This window comes from Panthera onca, chromosome A1 (genome assembly GCF_046562875.1).
Source record: "Panthera onca isolate mPanOnc1 chromosome A1, mPanOnc1 haplotype 2, whole genome shotgun sequence".
NCBI classification, from domain to species: Eukaryota; Metazoa; Chordata; class Mammalia; order Carnivora; family Felidae; genus Panthera; species Panthera onca.
The window spans coordinates 69,690,473-69,704,336 of NC_138339.1; the positions used below are offsets into that span (position 1 = coordinate 69,690,473).

A 13,864-nucleotide genomic window follows, 5' to 3' on the forward strand; every position below is an offset into this window, starting at 1 on the left:
TGCAGAGCCTGGAACCTGCTTCGAGTTCTATGTCTCTTTCTCTCTCACTGCCCCTCCCCTGTTCATGTTCTGTCTGTCTCTCTCAAAAATGAATGAACATTGGGGCGCCTGGGTGACTCAGTTCGGCGTCTGGCTTCGGCTCGGGTCATGATCTCACAGTCTGAGTCCGAGCCCCATGTTGGGCACTGTGCTGACAGCTCAGAGCCTGGAGCCTGTTTTGCATTCTGTGTCTCCCTCTCTCTCTGCTCCTCCCCCACTCGTGCTCTGTCTCTGTCTCTCAAAAATAAATAAACATCAAAAAAATGAATAAACATTAAAAAAAGAGAGAGAGAGAAAGATTCCATTTATATCAAGTTCAATAGCAGGCAAAACTCAGCTATATTTTCTGGGAAGCATACTTACATGTTAAGTATGAACCAAAACAAGGACATGTTAACCGTCAAAATCTGGTTAGTAGTGAAGGTAGGGAGTTGTTACCAGTAAAAGGCACGTAGGAACTTCTGGGGTGGTGGCATTGTCTCAGGGGACTCAGTTTTGTAGGACTCAAGCTTTTTTTTTGTTGTTAATTTTGAAACCCAGTGTCATGTATTTAACTTTCTTGTCTTTAATAACACTTCATTTTAGTACTTACTGTATAATAGAGACAGGCTAGGTGCTTTTCATGGATTATTTCCTTAAACTGCCAAAAGAACACCCTCATAGAGGCACTGTTATTATCCCCACTTCATAGATGAGGAAACTGAGACACAGCCTTCACTAACCTGCCCAAATCCACACACTTAGGTAGCAGAGCTGATATTTGATTTATCTGGCTCCAGTATGAGCTGCTTAACCACTTTGCTATACTAGCCACCGGAAACTTAAGGGGTGAGTAAATTAAGGACCTCTCTTTTCTTCATTATTTTACAGTCATAAAAGTTAGTTATGATAACTATGTTAGTAAGAGAAAAAAAGCAGGATACAAGATTATATGAACACACACATAGTGGTTACATCTATGTTAAAAATATATATACATAGGTTTAAAAGACCAGAATATAAAACACTGAAAAGTTAGGATGATGAAAATGTGGGTACACCCTCTTCTTTGTTTTCCATATTTATTTTAAAGTGACCATATTAAATTTACAATGGGAAATGTGCTATAAAATAAACTTCCCATTTACCTGAAACATAAAATTTCATTTCCACACTCTTCTTTCCTACAGCTTAGTATAATCTTTAGAAGCCTCTTCTGCTCAATGAGTGACTTCATTACCAAATTGATGGCACCAGATCATTCTAGCTATGCAAATCACAAACCCACAGCCAGCTAAGGAAACGGCGGATAAAAGATTACATTAAAAATTAAAGCAACGTGTGGAGATGTGGAGATAATGTGCTTACAATTATTTCTACATATTTAATATTTATGCAATTACGAAGCCAGTCATGACAAATCTTAAATCTTGAGTCATATTCTTTTTGTCCTCTGATACTTTTGACCTTGAACTGAGACCGCCAAACAATATATAAAAAATGGATGTGGGAGAAGCATTTCCTTTGGCCTATAAATGATAAATGCTTTCTTCTTAGAAAGTGATCTCATTTCTTCCTAGCCTTTGTTTATTTTCAATGCCTTGTATTTTTTTTTCTGTGTTATATTCTGATCATCCTTGAAAGCACTGGGCTTTCAGTCTTCCACAGTTTGGTTGTGTTGTTTTCTGGTGTTGCTGCTGTGATGTGTTTTCTGTCAGAGGAAATTTACAGGCACATTAGCCTACTTGACAGGCACAATGAGCCACAAGGCTCTCCTAAGGAGAAACTTCCACGTGCTGTAGTAAGGTTTTCTCGGTCTCTCCATCCCACCCTCTCTCTTACATTTTAATACCTCCACCATGATTCAGACACAAATCCCAGCCACTTTCACTTATAGCACTTACCTTGGATCCTGGATTTAACTCTCTGGTTCCTGGTAACAGCAGTACTTTAGTTCTGCATTAATTAATTCATATTTCTGCAACAATCTGGCTACAGTAGTTTGTGGATTAAGCCAATGTCTTTCCTTACAGTCATATAAATACCAAGTATGAAATGGATGGGAATATTTTTTTTTTCCTATGATGAGTCATTGATATAAAGAGGGGAAAATAGCATCCAAGAACTATACAAATGAAAAGCAATATAATTAAATTTTATGTAGGTTGTTTAGAGAGAAAATACTAAAACAATTTACTTTTCTCAGTGTGTCATAGAAAAATGGTCAACAAGAATCAATAAAACTTATTAAAAATTCAAAAACATAAAATGAGACATAACTGAAAGGGTAAACTGTTTTCTTGGCAGATTCCAAATAAATCAAAGTATTTCCCTACAGCCACTGGGGAGTGGAAGGCCTTTGCATTTGCAGTTTCATGTATATTATGTTGCCCCTAGGAGAGTAAATTTGCTAAGATATAGCAGTTCTGGTACATTCGGACCCTGACTTCATGCCAAACTATCTCTTCACTGTAACATCTTCCAAGCCTTTTTAGTAAGTTTTGAAGAGTCAGTTAAGTGTCCGACTCTTGACTTCAGCTCAGGTCATGTCACGGTTTATGAGATCGAGCCCTGCATCAGGTTTTGCACTGACAATGTGGAGCCTCCTTGGGATTCTCTCTTTCTCGCTCAAAAAAAAATATAAAAATTTAAAAATAATAATAATAATAATAATTTTTGAAGGGTGGTTTTATTTTGAGATCATCCTCTTTGTCCTTGGTATGTTTGGATCATATGCATGTTACAATGTCACCTACAGAAAGTATTTAGAACAGTCTGTAGGGTGCCTGGCTGTCTCATTTGGAAGAGCATGTGACTTGTGATCTCAGGACCATGAGTTCAAGCCCCATGTTGGGTGTAGAGATTATTTAAATAAATAAACTTTAAAAAAAGGAAGTTATTTAAAATAATCTGAAATCACATGTAAATTTCCTGCATGATTCTCTGCTAAGAAGCAGAGATATTTCCCAAGCCAATCCATAATCTTGGTCTGAGCTGCTCTATTTGTTGAATGAATAAATAAATGAATGAAACTTGCATTATATGGAAAGTTAGAATAGGTGGTTTCCTGGTAGACTCATTCTTTAGAGAATTAATGAGGAACACTCTTAGTTTGACTCTGTCATAGTTCAGGCTGCTATCCAAAGTACCATATACTGGGGAACTTATAAACTACAGAAATTTATTGCTCACAGACCTGCAGGCTGGAAACCTGAGATCTAGGTACCATCAAGGTTGTGTGAGGGTTGTCTTCTAGGTCGCAGACTTCTTCTTGTGTCTTTGTCTTTACATGGTGGAAGGAGCAAGAGGGCTGTCTTTTATAAGAGCACTAATCCCCTTCATGAGGGCTGTACCCTCATGACCTAAGCACCTCCCAAAGGCCCTACCACAAAGTACTATCACCTTAGGGGCTTAGGATTTTAACATATGAATATGGGGAGACACAGGAACATTCAGGCCATTGTTGGCTCCCTTCCCCTTTTTCTTTCTTGGAGCTATACTCTCCAAGTTATTTCAGAGTAGCCAACTGCATCTGTGTTCTCATGTATGCCTCTCTCTCCCTTCCCATCTTTAAAAGGACAAATAAGTCTTCAGTTCTAGTAGCCTACTGGTCCTTAGAGAGAGTGACCCATTCCTTCAGCTCCCTAAGAGTGAGAGCAGGCCATTGATTCCTATCTTTAGAGTGGTTCTTCCTTGGTCCAGTTTTCTGCTATGACAGGGATTCTTCTTTCTGCCCTTTGCTCTTCTGTAATGACTGCAAGGATGAGGAGAGGAAACTAGTTTTCCAGGCTGTCAGGATGACCAGGGACCACCTGCAGCCAGTCCAGAGCAATAATAAGAGGTACCATTAATCTGCCCACCATCTGGAAAACACAGAAAATGTCAAGAACAGGAATTGTTTACCCTCACACAAAGAAAACCAAAGCCCCCGTCCCTGGACTTATATATACTGCCATTGTCCATCTAAAGGTCTTCAGAAATGGAATTCATTCATCTAGAGTGATTTGAGTAAGACTTTTTTCCTGAAATAGGAGGCCAATTTAGACAACACCTCAAGGTGTTTTTAAATTCATTTTTTGTTGGTTTTATTTTTCAGTTCACAGGGTCCTAAAACAATGGATACATTTTTTACAAACAATATACATTTCTGTCCATATCTAAACCAGTGGGAGATTTTCTCTAATTTTAGTACTGAATTATTTGTAACAAATAATCATCAAACACTTCTTTTCCAGGCAGGCACTGCTACAGAAGCTGGATATACAATGTAATGCAGACTGCATAGAGATGCTGAGAATTATTTGGGCCCTCTGATGAATCCATTCACCTTTTTGTACCCACTCATACTTTAAACTGCACTCAAGTGAGCTCTTTACATTGTAGGTTTCACTTGCCTCCTGGATCCCCTAGGACTAAACCAAAGACACTGAGTTCTAGCTCCTTTATCCCAACCCCAGCCTAGTGGATGAATTTTTATTGGCATGAACGTATTCAAGAGTAGAGCTTTATTATCTCCCTAAAGTCCTGAGGACTTTTTCTTTTGGTACCAAGAACTCTACTAAAAGCCAGTGCCCAGGTAGATGAACTGCCAAAAAGGAGCCTAAAACATGCAAACATTTGCTAGTCTGGATGTCTGTGCTCATAGCTATCTAGGGAGCTGCTACAAGATGGATGGAGAGGCAAAATTACTCACTTGGAAGCTTGGCTGTCAAGAGAAAATCCAAACCCAGGAGCTTTTTTCCTAAGAACCCCTATGACATTTTATTCTTTAAATAAATCTTTTTTTTCCTCTCCTTAGGTGAGAGATTGACATTTTAAGATCAATCATGCCTCTGCTTTGCAGGGTTGGTAGACTTAGAGCAGGATAAATGGAAATTAAGCAAAATTTCCATTTTTTTTGAATAAAAATGCTCAAAATAGCTATATTCTAATTCAGTCTAAAAGAGGGATGCTCTTTCCCCAGTGGTCATTCTTATTACTATGGTTATCTCCAGACCTTTTGATGTCAAAATTTCACCCTGTTTTCTCTAAAAGAACCATTCTGAGCACACACCTGCTGTTTGAATAGCAGCAGAAAGCAAAGGAATCTCATAGTATGTTTTTCTGCATCATAGCCAAGAATGTTTTAGTGCTTCTGATATAGTCACAGGTTACCACCTTTCCAGCCTCTCTGCATCATGAGATAAGTTTCAGCTACTACTATAGGCTACAGATGAATTATTTCCTCCTGTTTATATTCTTCTTCTTTTTGTTTTGTTTTGTTTTGTTTTACTCAAGCTGTAGGTCCAACGTGGGGCTTGAACTCATGACCCTAAGATCAAGAGTAGCATGCTCTACCGACTGAGGCAGCCAATTAGCTCCTCTTCTTATTCGTAATGGTCTTGTTAGCATTTGGCCAGCCTCTCCCCAAACCAGATTTGGTCAGCACTTGTAACTAATTAAAAATTATGTTTTAAAAATATAAGGCTCGGAGGCCATTCAATTAGTCAATACACATTTATTGTGAGCCTACTATGTGCCAGTCATTGTCGTTGGTGCTGGGTGCTATAGAATTCCAGGGAGCATGCTGGGGTCAAAGGAGCATGAGACGAGCATTAGAAAGTGCCATACTAGGACCAGTCTTACCTCTGACCAGCATGTGAGCTGAACGGGGCAGAGCCTTCAACCTCTGGGGTTCCAGTTTTCTCACATGCAAAATGAGGGGTGGAGAGAGCTACTCTTCCTTCAGACTCCTAATGTTCTGTTGTTGCTGCTAGCTTCATTAACTTACTGCAGTGGAAAACCAATGGCCTCACAAAAGCAAATGCTTTTATAAGCCTTCCCAAAGGGACCTAATTCTAATCCAAGGAGCAATTTCAATGCTAAGACAGATGCCTCTCCAAGACCCAAGAAGATATGTTAAGAATGGGTACATATATGTTTTCATTTAAATCTATATTTGAGCCTAATTACCCCCAAAAGGCTTGCCTGCTTTCCAGTTTCTCAGTAGTATAAAGGAGTAATCTTTAAACATGGAGGGTCAATTAGAACTCCAAACACCATGGTCTAATCTCCCAGGATGATAATAAATCCAAGTTACAAAAACAAGCAATAACTCCAGGTAATTCTGGACTTACCATAGTGGCAGGCCATCAGGGCATGTTAAAACTCCCCAATTCTGTGGCATTTCAGGAGTTTCAATAGTTTTCAGAGCCCCTGAGACTATTGCTATTTATTTGTTTGTGAGTATTGACAATAAAATGAATGCTTGCTGCTTGTACAATATTGTATTGTTCCTAATTTGCAAGCCACTAGATAGTCTTCTAATATCATGTGAGCACTATGTTTTTTTCTGTCTTCTCACTCTACCAAATAGATCTTATAAGATGTTTTTTAAGATGTATCTCAAGTTGCAAAATAATACTCAACAGTTTGGTATTGGGACCAAGCAGATTATTTGAAATTCAGCATGATTCCCCAACTTCTGACATAAAGCAGGGGAAAAATAACAAAGGAAGACTTATATTGCTTTTTATATCTCCTCACTCGACATTTGTGGTTAGTTCATTTCAATTTCTTGTATCAAAAGGATATAGTAGCTTACCATACACCATTGCTCAGAGGGAGGACAGTTCCTTGTTTCCATTTCTTAAAAAGAAGACCCCACATATACACCATACACATTTTTTTTAGTGAAGAACGGGTAGTAAGGTATGAGTTACATTGAATGGCTCTGTTTTCCTGACCTGCTGATAACATTTCATGGCTTTCTCTTGTTTCTTTCTTCCCTCTCACTATAAATATCAGAGCTGATGACTGACTTTTACTGCTGCCTTTCATGCAGATTCCTTGGGCTTGCAAATCAGCTACTGATTCTGTGAACCTTCTCCCTGACCTACCCTTGCTCACACAGTTTCCTAATAATGGGGCTAAGGGGCCACAAAAATACACAAACATTGTATACCACACTGATTTGAATAGTAAAACTCGAAGGTTGGATTTTGGACTTACTGTTTCAGCTCATTTCTGTCCCTTTGGTTCATGGTACAAGGCAGCTGCCTACTGAACATGTTGCCTATTGGGAGGATGGCAAAAGGGCAACCTGGACAGGTGACACGAATGGAGAAGGAGAATAGAAATGTTTGTAACAAAGCCTTTCTGCAAGCAGTAAGTCTACTCCCACTGCAAACATTGTTGCTCTTTAAAAACAACATTTCAAGATACTTTACCTTTCTAAAATGAGCCACCTTCTCTACTAATGGTCCAGGTTAACATTCCATCAGACATAGATAGATGTCTGACCTTCTCCTAGCACTTTACACTCACATTCTTATTCTGCCTGATTAAAACTTAGGAGGCAAATGTACTGGGTGTATTGGGGTGTGTATATATATACATACACACATACACATACCTCTGTATACTCAAATGCCATACTGATTTAGAAATGGAAGACTAGGATAATTAATCATGGTGATTAGCATTTTTGAGAACATAATATGTGTCAGGCACTATACTCAACACTTTATTACATGCTCATACACACACAGACACACACTGTCACTGAACACAATTTGAGGGAGAAACTATGATCAACTCCATTTTATACATAAGGAAACTTACACACAAAGATGTTAAGTGAGTTGCCCGAATCACACAGCTATAAGGTATCAGAACAGGTAAGCACTAAGCTGCTTTTCCTAAAACCCAAATGCTTATTTACATCAGCCATCAAGTTACGCAATATATGTGTTATTTGGGAACCTGTTTCCAAACATTAGATAAACTTGGGTTCTGTTGCCAATCTTCTGGATTTTGTGATCATTCTGTCTTCCCAAAAAAGTGAAAGTTCCTCAGGTTACAGCTCCTGGAAACAAACCTTTAAACCTCAGGCTCTTGGACCATGTTGGCTAATATGATAGCACATATGGCTACTTAAATTAAACTAATGTAAGTTCCTCAGTTGCAGTAGCCACATTTCACATGTTCACATGTGGCTAGTTGCTACTCTGCGAGCCAGCACAGCCATTGAACATTTCCACCATAATAGCAGCACTGCTCCAGGAGGCAGATAACCTGAGGAGATACAGAAGTGCAAATGATCCTTGAGCCCCTTCTAGAAAAGGAACTGACATGTGTTGCCAAAGAAGGACATTTATTGAGAGCCTGCCTTGGCCAGGCACCGTGCTAGATGCCAAAAGCACAATGATCAATACGGATCAATGAGGCAGAAATGACCTCTGCCCTTCCTGGAACTCCCATAATCAGTCATCCGAGTGAACACTGCTGTGGTAAGGGAGTCTAATGTGCTAGGAGGCCTAGAAGACCTAGAAGATGCATCATCGAACCCTGGCTTCGGAGCAGGAGTAGGGCAAGGCTTTCTGGAGAGAAAGGAATGTAAACTATGATCTTGATCGTGAGAAGTCTCATGAACCACATCCAAGAGGAAAAGTGTTCTTGACTGAATGAACAGCCTGTGTGGAGACTCAGAAGTGTGGATAATGCTTGCTGGGATTTGGGGGAGTTTAAATAAGTCAATAAAATTACTTTCTCCAGCCTGTTTCTTAGAATCAGAGCTTGGATAATTTTTTTCCCCCGCATTTTGACAGAGTTATTTTGCATGGAGGAAAGGCAGTAGAGAAGCAAAAAGCAGAGGACAGTTCAGAGTAGGCATCCAGGAACCATAAGTGGCTGGTAGCTACCCCGTACCACTCAAGTGTTCCAGTATGAAGAATGTACATGGACAGAAACCTTGGATGATAACAGTACAGCAGCCACTTTATATGAAGGACACTTGCCAGATACTGTGCTGGGCAGTTTACTAGCATTATTTTACCCAGTCCTTACCATAAGCCTAGCCACTTCCCTACATTTATGTTTACAAAATTAAAAATTGGGGGGTGCCTAGGTGGCTTGGTCAGTTAAGCATCTTACTTCAGCTCAGGTCATGGTCTCATGGTTCATGAGTTCAAGCCGCTCTTCGGGCTCTGTGTGGACAGCTCAGAGCCTGGGGACTGCTTTGGATTCTGTGTCTCCCTTCCTGTCCCCCACCCCACCCACTTGCACTCTGTCTCTCTGTCAAAAATAAATAAAACATTTAAAATTAAAAAAAAAAATTGGTAGAGTGACGCATGAGATAGAACAACCTGAACTCGTGAGCTCTTCTGCTGAAACACCAGATTATACAGTCTCCCCAGTTATTGCTCCTTCCCTGCCCAGGCTAGTACCACCTAAGATGACCAGCTAGAGGAATGGTTTCACTCACATGAAGTCATGGAAGAAAAGCCAAAGAGTAGAAATAAGAAAGCTTGTGCTGCAGAAAAATTAGTTTGTACCAAACTAAAAGTAAAGTGTAACCCAAAAATGAAAGAGGTGGCCAGGGGAAATGCCCTCTTTCTTACAGAACCTGTCTGTTTAATAGTTAACCATTTACTAATACTGATTAATCCCAATAGGAGACTTTTGCTTTTTAGCCCCAGAATTTTCCAGAAAAATACTAAACCAGGAACACTTGTATTTGTCATCTTATCCAGCAATGATCAGACTAATTTCAAAACATTTATGATTTACAGTGCAATAGTTCAAGCCAACTTTCTTCACAAACTTCTTTCTAAGATTGCCTCAATCTGTTGAAAACTGTTTTATGACTCAACCCAGCTAAAATTTCAGCAGCACGTATCTTCGGATAAAATGCTTCATTCACATCAAGCAGTAATTAAATGTGCAGGGCATGAAATAAGCAGCAAGTTTGGCTTCAGAGCCATCTTGCAATCTGTAAACGATCCAAGATAGACCATATGCCTTTAAATCTAGATGACTGCATACGTATCCAAGAGAAAGCTAACTGCCATTTCTCCACAAGAGTCATCAAAAGATGAAAAAAGAAGAAAAAAAGATGAAAAGGGATTTATGTAGCTTGTCTGATAAATTGTATATTAATATACATTCTCACTGAGACTTGGTAAATGGCTCTTAACTTTCCCCTTTGCTTCTTGATATAGTTCTACTAGAGAAAACATTCAAATTGACAACTCAAACTAACATTATTCTTAAGTAGGTCATTGCAATGGTCTGTGGTAGCTATTTGGACAGACACAGAGTTTTTGTCTGTCTAGCAAGGGTTGCCATTCCTCTTCTTTTGGTTCCTTACAGAAAGTTCTTCCCCATTCTACACTAGGGCTGGCCACCATTGTACCACCCTGACTCTTGAACAAGCTTGCCATGCTGCAGAGGGGTGATGGGGTCAGTCATGAACATGTGAAAGAATAAGGCCAATCTGAATCTCCTTGAGATTGCTGTCCAGATGGGGAAAGAAGAAGTCTTCCATCCATGGGCTTGCAAACCTAGAAGGATGTGAGAGTGGGACTGCTGGTGGCCATCTTGCTACTGCATGAAGAGTGCCCACGTGAGAACAGTCAAGTGGGGAAAAGCGGAGCTGGGAGATAGAGACAGAGTGCTGACCATGTTGTTTGGGCTTGTGGATTCCATCATGTCTGATGTCACTTCATGAGCATTGAGTGAGTTAAATAGTGACTGGCAACAACAGGAGGTGCTCAATAAATGCTACCCCCCATCTCTTTGTCTCTCTCTTTGACTTTGGCAGCTGCCAGATAAAGATTCAAACCATCTTTGGCAGCCAACATTTGTGTTTCAGGCTTTTAGAGGAAAGCCAGTAAGACAGAATGGAAAATGATGAGCACAGTCTGCACCTCAGAGCAATGCAAGCTGCATCTTATAGATATCTCTTTGGGAGCAGCCATTCTTTGCTCAGTGTACTCTCACAGCTCAGACAACTGCCTGGCCCATAATCAAGTGAGTACAAAAAATGGTGCTTTATTTCCTGAAGGAGGAAGGCGGCGAATTGGCCAGACCCTAAAGTGGAACCTACTACAGGAAGCAGGCTACATAAGCACCTCCGTGGGCATGCAGCTTTCCAATGGCCAATCATGTGAAGGTGCCAATCTGTGCTTGTTTGGCTGCTTGCCAGTGGCACCATTCTATAGAAAGCAGGCAATCTAGACTCTTAAAAATACATAACTTATCAACTTGACACAGTGTTTAACCTCATGAAAACCAGACAGCATGGAGGTAATTAGTGCTAAATACTAACAGTGATTTAAAATTCGGTTGCAATTGGGCAAGTAAAGCCACCTCTACTGAATTACATTGGCAAAACATGCATCCTCTCACCCCTGCAAGGTTTTGATGATAAAACCTTGGCTTGCACAATAAATGCTGGTGGTTGGTGATCAAATTGGGTTGTTGATACGCTACAATCTGTACAATATGAAAATCTTAAAGGTAATTTTTGAGATCTTATGTTTGTGATTGTTCAACTTGATAAGCAACATCATAAATATCATAGAATTAAGAACTGGGATGGATTTTATAGATGAAAGAAATTAAGGCTCAGGAAGGTTTAACGAGCTCTTAAATGGCAAGGCAGGGACTACAAGACATGTCGTCTGGTTTTCAGTTCTGTCACACCCCACTTTCTCAGAGATGAAAGCACAGGACATCAGAGTTGGGCTGGATCCTCAAAGTCATCTAGTCCAACCTGCTAATTTACAGGTAAGGCAAGGACATGGGGCCCAAGAGATGAGGTTTTTGCTGAAGATCAGAAAGCAGTTAGGCTAAAACTTATTGACTCCTGGACCAGGGCTTACTCCTTGTGGCCATGGATAAATCGGCTTTATTAAACTTAGTTTTCAAATGCAAGCCATCCCAGGGGTGCCTGGGGGGCTCAGTCAATTGAGTGTCCAACTTTAGTTCAGGTCATGATCTCACAGCTTGTGGGTTCGAGCTCCACATCAGGCTCTGGGCTGACAGCTCAGAGCCTGGAGCCTGCTTTGGATTCTGTGTCTCCCTCTGTCTCTGCCCGTCCCCTGCTTATGCTCTGTCTCTCTCTTTCTCAAAAATAAATAAACACTTAAAAAAAATTATTTAAACACAATCATCCCACCATGTAACTTCCACCAAAGGGCAAGCAAACTAACAAACACCCAATCTTCAGGGAAATCTGGCAGTAGATAAGGTCTGGCAATAAGTTAGAGAGATGGGGTCTCCTTGTCAAGAAAGTGCATGGTAACATATAAATAAACAACTGAACTGAAAGACTTTGATCTGCCGGGTGTGTTATATTTTACTTTTCTCATAGTCACTGAGATCGAGAGGCTGCAGCTCTTTCTGATACTGAAACTTCACTACTTCAGCAAAAAAGGCCCTTAAATGGCCTAAAGCATCAAGTCTTTTCTCGGTTCTTGGTTCCTAATTTATTCTGATACAGTAGACAGGGTTAAACTAGAGTATGTGTGTTGTTACAGTTTAAAGTTCATTGCTTTCTAAATTCCTGTAAGATATGTGTATACCAGGTAGAGTCTACATAACTGTAAATAAGTCTCAGTCTCTTTCTCCTCTCTAGCTCTTTCCGAAAATTAGAGGAGTTAAGTCATTCTATCTAAGGAAGAGGGGGAAGGTGAGAAGCAAGCCTCTGAGTTGCCTGTCCGCCTACAGAAGAACATTAACATTGTTAATCAGCATTACAGGCTTGGCTTGGCTTCCCAGGGAAATGGTTGGTAGAGATATAAAATGTTTTAATCCTTTCTAAGCAATGTTGTCCTTGGTGATAGCCAGGAAGGAGGGATTTCTTCTTTTCATTTATACCTTTTAGCAACCTTGTAAAGTTTTGAGTTACTTACAATAAGAACCAAACTAATGTCAAATTAGGTTAATGAGGAATTATCAGCTGCTTGCTCTATGCCCAACATTGTGCTAAGCCCTCCTGAAGAGATAAAAAATAATATTGTTCTTGCCCTTGAAGAGTTCACTATCTTCATAGAACAACAATATTTAATAATAAAAATAATAAAATATTGCTGTTCCTTGGGTATAGTGAATTCTAGTAGGGCTGACCCTCATCCAGTGGGGCATGACTCCAGGAAGCAGTCAGAAGGAAAGGAAGGTAGTTCTGAACACTGGGAGTAGTCCAAATATGAACACGAGGGCTGTCTCACAGGAACCCATGAAATAAGTCATCTCCATTTTCTTTTTCTTGCTTGTTTTGGCTTCCTGTGATGAAACTCTTAATTAAGGCTATAGTGTGAGGGGTTCCTTGCCCCACACTTTACCCCTTTACATGTCGTTTTTTATGTGGCTGGGAAAGTGGTGTTGTCAAAGCTTCAGAGAGGTGGTGCAAAAGAGCCCCTTCATTCTTGCTTGTAATACCATCGTTCCCAGGCCCAGGGAGTGTTATGGACCTGAACAGATACTTTCCTCTGATAGTGAGTGATGAGGCTTAAGTGAAACCTGCAGTCTTGATTCTCATTACTGAGATTAAGAGTGTGGTTTTTGTGGGTTTTGTTTTCCTTGTTTATTTATTATTTCCCCAGCCCATACCTTTGTCTTTTATGCAAATAATTGAGCGATGCCTGGGTGGCTCAGTCAGTTAAGTGTCTGACTCTTGATTTCGGCTCAGGTCATCATCTCATGGTTTGTGAGTTCAAGCCCCACGCTGGGCTCTGTGCTGACATGCAGAACCTGCTTGGTTGGTATTCTCTCTCTCTCTCTCTCTCTCTCTCTCTCTCAAAATAAAATAAATAAACTTTAAAATAAGCTGAGGTAGCAGTCACAATCCTTGAACAAAGAATAATAGTCAACCAACTCCATTTATCCCTTTTGGAGCAAAGTAGATGTGCCTACCAGCTTCCCTTCTAAATTGCTTAAAACAGTCTCCATTATAGTTACTAGAAAGGACTTTGGAGATACACCCAAGGTACTGGGAGTTCCCAAATAAGTTCTTTAATTTCTCAGGATTTCTGCCTCCTTATCTCTAAAATATAGACAACCCTACCTCCTAATGATGTCATGA

General features: G+C 40.1%; 1 protein-coding gene across 13 annotated transcripts in view; it reads left to right on the forward strand.

Annotated features, from left to right (window-relative positions):
* Positions 1 to 13,864, forward strand: part of LOC132680145 (uncharacterized) — a 214,624-nt gene that overhangs the window by 11,024 nt on the left and 189,736 nt on the right. The window contains exon 4 of one of the 13 annotated variants that reach the window (XM_078447616.2): positions 10,175 to 10,510. The exons of 11 other annotated variants lie outside the window; for them this stretch is intronic. The gene's annotated coding sequence lies outside the window, so the exon portion shown is untranslated. Of the gene's footprint in view, positions 1 to 1,208; positions 1,596 to 10,174; positions 10,511 to 13,864 lie in introns of those variants that run through there. One more of the 13 variants, XM_078447596.2, reaches the window with a different exon arrangement.